At 42.5% G+C, this 6475-nt stretch overlaps 1 pseudogene; it reads right to left on the bottom strand.

The window, feature by feature from the left end:
• Positions 1-3486: 3486 nt before the first annotated feature.
• LOC129067532 (cytochrome c oxidase subunit 6B1-like) lies at positions 3487-3751 on the bottom strand (annotated as a pseudogene).
• Positions 3752-6475: the final 2724 nt, after the last annotated feature.

Genomic DNA, 6475 nt, shown 5'->3' with positions numbered 1-6475 from the left:
GAGCTTGTCTGTGATCAAATGTGGGCAATTTTGAAGTGTCTTTTTGTGATGACTGAGGTCGGTTTTTTTCTCTATTTAGTTTACATGGTGATTCGCTCCAAACAAAACATAACAACGACAAACAAAAACAAAAACAAACGGCAAAATTGAAAAGCTGTTTCAATAGCTTGAAGAAAATGAAAGAAAAAGGTGTAAAACATCAATAATGACTTGTGGTTTCTAGTCTCATTTCCACCCTGACCATTGCCAGCCTGCCACAGATGCCGGCTCATCATCATTTGTAAGGAGACTACTTTTTAGGAGGTGAAATTGTACAGACAAACCTTTACAGTCTTTCTTTCCATCTCACCTTCCAAGTGAGTAAATGACATGAAACCAAGGTAAAATTCTCAACCTTTGATCTGATTTAGTAGTTAAATACTATCATTTAGTTGAGGCCATCGTAGTCATTTCTAGAAAATCCTAAATGGCAACCATACTTTTTCTTAGACTTCAAATCTTGTAACCATTTGAAGTCATGAGATTGCCCCCCAAAGAGAGACCTGCGGGGACCACATTCCCAGTTTTGGGCATGCCTGCCCGCTGTCCAGAGACTCTGAGTTTTCTTTGAACTCCCACTCGCTCCAAGCTTCACTACAGGTTTGAACTTCCTCCCACGCTGACACATAATCCATCCATTCAATTCATGAGATGTGAAATTACTTAATAACACTAATTACATCCATGGCACTCTGGTATGTATCAAAGGTACAACCATTTTGAACATACTGTATTTTGCAAAAGCTGGTTGAAAGGCTAGAGAGTAAAAGATATCCAAAAACTCACCTCTGGGCTTTCCTCTCCTCAGAGCAGCAAGGAAGTGCACATGATGGTCCATTTCAGGAGGGACAGGCCTTGAAGGAGAGAGGAATTTCAACACATGGTGCATAGAAACACCCTATTCGGCCGCTTTGTTTTCCTTGGTAGCCACACTCACAGGTTGGTTTATGAACGAAAGTATAAGCTGCATTACTTCCATCTTCCACCAGTTTTAGACCAGACGTGTCCCTTAGGGAGGGATGAGGAAGGGAAGCACTTTCACCCGACCTCTGGAGAAATGTGTTAGCCTCTGATTAGCCCAAAGAGGCTTTATGGCTTCTTTGCCTATATTTTTCAGGGAAGCACCTTAGGAAGTCAGGCTGACTCATGCTGGAGAAACTACCATTCGGACTTTGCCTTAATATTCAATCATAGCTATAGAAGTGATTGCAATTTTCAAAACAGAAAGCCTTTGAGAATTACTATTATTTATCCTAGAAAGGTTGATATATTAAAATGGTTATAGTAGCAAACAATTCTCTTCACTCCGCCCTTATCCCCACCATAGTAACATGTACCTGAAGGAGAGGTGTATCGAGTGATATGGAGAACTTATGCCTTTTTATCTGGCTGTTTTTTCTTGGTGCTCACATTTGGGTTATCAGCATAAGCTCTACATTCAGGAATTCTGTCTCTTTCCATCATGGCGGTATCTCTAACCTCAGGTTCAGGCGAAACTGAGCAGGATCTATTTTTCATGAGCCAGAGATAGAAGCAGTCCATCCCCAACATTTTGACAAGCACTGGGCATAAGGTCTTATCTAGATGCAAAGGAGCTGGGGGGCGGGGGTGGAGAAAAGTTTTCTTTCAGCATTTTCTCTGCACTTGGGAAGCCATGGTTCTTATCTTCCTCTGTGGTTGTCCGTGGCGCAAGGAGCTTCCCAGGCAAACTGCCTCCTCTCAGCCACACCTCTGTGAATTGCTCCGCACCACAGCAAGAGCTTTCCTTTCCCCTTTTTGTTGAGTCATAAGACTTGCACTCAGCTCCCTACTATATCTTGCCTTTTCCCTTCTGAAGGACAAGTCCAGGCAATTCTTGTGGCTTTTTCTCAGTTCAGAGCCGTTGCAGTCTAAAGCATATGTTCAATGTGTTCTACAAGCCTGGAGTGTTTGCATAAATCTGATTCCAACAAACCATCGAGGAAATCCATCTAATAACCAAATTAACCCCTCTTTTCACCCTTCTTGGGTCTCTTGTCCCCCTACTTCTAAAATACTCTGAATTCTTGATTTTACCTTATCTAAACAATACTGACTGTAAATTGTACATCTGTGACTAAATTCCTCTCGAGCCTTAGGAGGAGGTTCCCAGAACATAATGGTTTTGGAAGAAGAGAGCACATCATATAGAGTTTAGATTTTAAAAGAGGAAATGCATGCATCTGTTCTTAATCACCGTAAGAAGAGAAGCTCCCTCTGGGAGAGAGAGAGAAGGAAATTGAAATGGTTGTAATCTGTCCCCTGTCATCTTCCTCAACCTTTATGAAGTTTTTCCATTTATAGCAGAGTTCCAAGTTGAGGTATGTTTTAATTTATCACAATTCTGCATGTAACAAAGAAAGTTCTGCATGAGGAAAGAATTCTTTCCTTATTTAGCACATGATCACTGGATATAACCATGCCCCAAGCACCCTGCAGGAATACCTTCGGGGCAGTGAAGGGCCAGAACCCCTACCCCACCCACCTCCCCTCACTGTGGGGAGACTGACACCTGAAACTCATTTATATATCTTTTAGATCTGGCAGAGCCAACTCTACAAAGTGCAATTAAATTAATAAGCATTTTCTTCTTGTCACGTTTTGGCTCTCTGGGTCCTGTTGGACAGAGAAGGGTAAACCCTACTCAGAGCTTGCCCTCAGAGAGCTCAGAAGGGGTAAACATTTTCCCCTTGACTGTAATTGGAGAGTATTCTCTTATTTTTCAGTCCCATGTCCAGATCATGTGCTCTCTTTCTCTGCCTTGCTCTGTGCTCTGGGAGGCTGAGCCCTAAGGATCACATCATCCGAACTCATACTCTTTGGCCCACAGGTTGTAGTTATCTAATGGGAGGCAGCAGAGAGGATCAGAGGGCAGAAGAGAGTGGTTGGGGTATTTCTTTCCTGTCTTTTCGGGGTTCGACACTGTGCTTCTGGCCATGGTCGCAACTATCTGCAACTACAGCACCTGCCAGGCGGCCCCAGCTCCCTGGCTCCCACTCACTCGCATCCCCACAGCATAGCTTCCTGCTTCTGGATATTTTCTTGCTGGTTTGTTTATGTTCTGCCATCCCTTTTAGAATACGTTTCTTAAGAGTAAAGACCTTAAATCGTCTTGTTTACTGCTATACCTCCCGCGTTTACAATACCTGGTCTATGGTACCTTGTTACAGCAGCCCCAGCCTGAGCAGACTAAGAGATAGATATATAAAGAGACAGACATACATGTACACCTTCCTTTCCTTTCCCTTTCCCCTTCCCTTTCCTTTTCTTTCCTCCTTCCCTTCCTCCCTTCCTTCCTTTTCACTTTTCCAAAAAAAAAAAGCTTTATTAGCTAAGCCATGATTCAGGATCCCAGGGTGGGATGTACCCAGGTCTTCCTTCACCTCCTTGGGAGACGGGTGGAAGACAGAAGAGACAGGGTGAGCTAGTTCAGATCTTTCCAGGAAATGTCCCTGCTGCCCCGCAGTCATCCCAGGCCGACCGACACCCAGGGAATGGGGCAGAGGGACTTGTACACATGCTGGTACCATTTGCACATGGAGTCATTGCTGCCTTCAGCGGTCATTGCCTTTTCATAGGGGTGGAAGGTACAGTAGTCTGCCAACAGTTCCTGGTCTTGTTCTGGTTGAGGAAGCACCTGTCAAAAGGGAACAGTCTGGTAGTTCTTGACTGGGGCCTTGATGTCTTCAGCCATGTTGCTTACTTTTAAAGAGGCCCCCAAAGTAGCTCATGGCTCAGCGTGACCCTCAGCAAAGACCAGACACAGACATTTCTCTATCTCTATTTTATGTTGCCAAATGATTGCATTCTGAGATTAATAGCCATTTTTATTCCATCATCTTACCTGACATGGTTGCCAAACAAGTTAATAGATAGGGTTCATTTCTTTAAAAACTTCTTAAGGGTAGCTATGGTCCTAGCCACATGAGAAAGTTGGAGTCTACTTATTGATGCCCTGAAGCTTTTTACTGATTCAGGAATAAGAGATAGAGGGACTCCTGGGAGCACGGCACCTGCAGGTAGGACCCAGTTACCCTGCAGAGCCCCTAGACCAGCCTCTATCGATGGTTCTCTCATTTCCCTTATGGGTAAAGATACTGAGGACAAGCCATTCATGGCAGAGTCCTGGGTAATGGACAGTAAGGATCCCAGCCTGAGTCTGCCAGATATACTAGGAGAGTGAGGTGTTGTAAAAAAGAAAAGAAGGGGGGAAGGAAGGGAAGGACAATTAGCAAGGAAACATGGACCTCAGTCCTGCAGCTGCAAGGAACTGGATTTCGCTAACAACCACCTAAAGGAGCATGGAGTGAGCCTCCCCTTGAGCCCATCCAATCAATACTTGGATGACAGCCTTGTGAAATCTGGAGCGGAGAAACCAGCCGAGCTCACCCAGATGTCTAACCTACAGACGTAGGGTTATATAGGGCTATAAATGTGTGTCGTTTTAAGGCACTGAGTTAGAGAAATTTGTCCAACAGCACTAGGAAGCTAGTGCACTCACTGTTCAACAAGTGGCCCTGGGCTCAGGCCCCAGAGAATGGGAGCATCCCTGTATCATCAGGTCCTTGGGGTAGGAGGAGGGCGGAGCTGTGAGGGCTCTGCCATCCAAGGTCACAGCAGCTTTGATTCAGATTTCAAACACCTGACCCCTGCATATCCATGGCTGTGGATGACTTACTGTTTTTTCCTCTAACTATAATTATTTAATTGACGCTACATTTGCTCTGACAGAATATAATCCCTAAGTCAGTGTTTCTCAAATACAGAAGTAGGCAAAAGTATATTTACAGTTGTATCATATTTACTAATACAATAATGAATAATACAAGAATAAACTTTCATATGCTCACAACTGTAAACCTACTTTTGCCTGCCCCTGTATAGATGGCTGTTACAATTCTTACGCATGCATTATTTCCACTTCAGTGAGCCCTGTAGAATATAGATCATATAAATATTGTATTTGGCTTGAAATTAAAGGTCCTTTATTACTTAGTATTGAAGTTTAACATGACCAGGTGGAGGCATTGACAAGGATAAAGGCCATTTCAATACACTAGAAACTGTTATTAGAAATTATAGAAGTAGGTTAACATTTACCTCAAAAATTTTTCATTGGTTTTTAAAACAACACACACATGTTTATATATGTGCACACACACACACACACAAATGACAACTCTACCGCCAGCTAAGCTTAGTAATATTTTCATTATCACTAACTCATAGATTACATTAAAAGATTTTATGTTTTACAACCATTCATCTATCCTTTCAATTTCTTTTTAACTTTTGTTTCACTGAGGATATGTTTTCCTCTTTATATGTTTCTAAATTTTAAAGGTTTCTAAATAAGTCCCTCCTTCATGAAAAAAATAAAGAGACTTCTTGAGCTTTTGTTATGTCTAGCAACCTACTAGGTGCTGCAGACCCAAGATGACCATGGGTGAGGGAGGAGGCAGGGAAAAGAGGCTGGGGAGACAGACATGTAAACAACTCATTGCTGGGTGATGCGATATATGTAACTGCAGGGGTGCGTGCAGGGCCGCACGGGATTGCTGCAGGAGTGGCAAATCCTATGTGGAGGAGTCAAAGCAAAAGGGACAAACTTTCAGCTCAATTTTTAAAAGAGGTTGAAAATTCAGTGTTACTATGGATTCTGTACTATGCTTAAAGAGCATTATAAAGTCTATACACATTTGCCTCACCTGAGTTTTGCCCAGAAATTTAGCTGGGATTATCACCTAATTGCCTCTTCCATGGTCCTTGGAAAGTGGAGTCTAAACAGAGGGTTGGAAGACTGGGATTTTATACCTTAGCCCAGCATTTTGTAAACAAATGGTTTGGGCCTCGGTTTCTGTAAAAATGGCAATTAATCATAACCTTCATCGGATAGTTGTAATGATTAAGTTAGACCATGATGTAAAAACAATAGGGTGCTCTATAAATTAATCTGGCTGCAACATTTCTATACTGAATTGCCTAAGACCAATAATATTTAATAACTAATATGTATTAAAGGAGCAGATGAATCAGAGTAATAAAAATATTTGAGTCCTTGGAGTTCCATAGCACCTTTCTTCTGAAGTTTTGCGCATCTTTGGCCTCCTAATGTGTTTCCAGGATAAGCTGGGGCATGCCCTGTTACCCCACACTGCCAGAAGAATGAGGAAGATACAGTAATAAAGCCCAAGATCCATAGGGTAGAATCAGGACAAGCTCCAGCTCCTGATTCAGACCACTCCTTTTACACACACAGTGCACACGTGGCCAAGTAGGAATGACACTGGGGCTTTTAACAAGTAATTTTAATAGCCACCCAGAACATATGAATATATATTTATTCTAATTACAAATGCTCAATGGTAAAGTTCATTTTCTTTAATATTCAACCAGAAAAAAAATCAGGCCTCTGAAA

Source organism: Pteronotus mesoamericanus, unplaced genomic scaffold (assembly GCF_021234165.1).
Source record: "Pteronotus mesoamericanus isolate MK-2021 breed Mesoamerican mustached bat unplaced genomic scaffold, CSHL_Meso_final contig_20, whole genome shotgun sequence".
NCBI classification, from domain to species: domain Eukaryota; kingdom Metazoa; phylum Chordata; class Mammalia; order Chiroptera; family Mormoopidae; genus Pteronotus; species Pteronotus mesoamericanus.
This window is presented reverse-complemented; position numbering and strand designations above follow the sequence as displayed.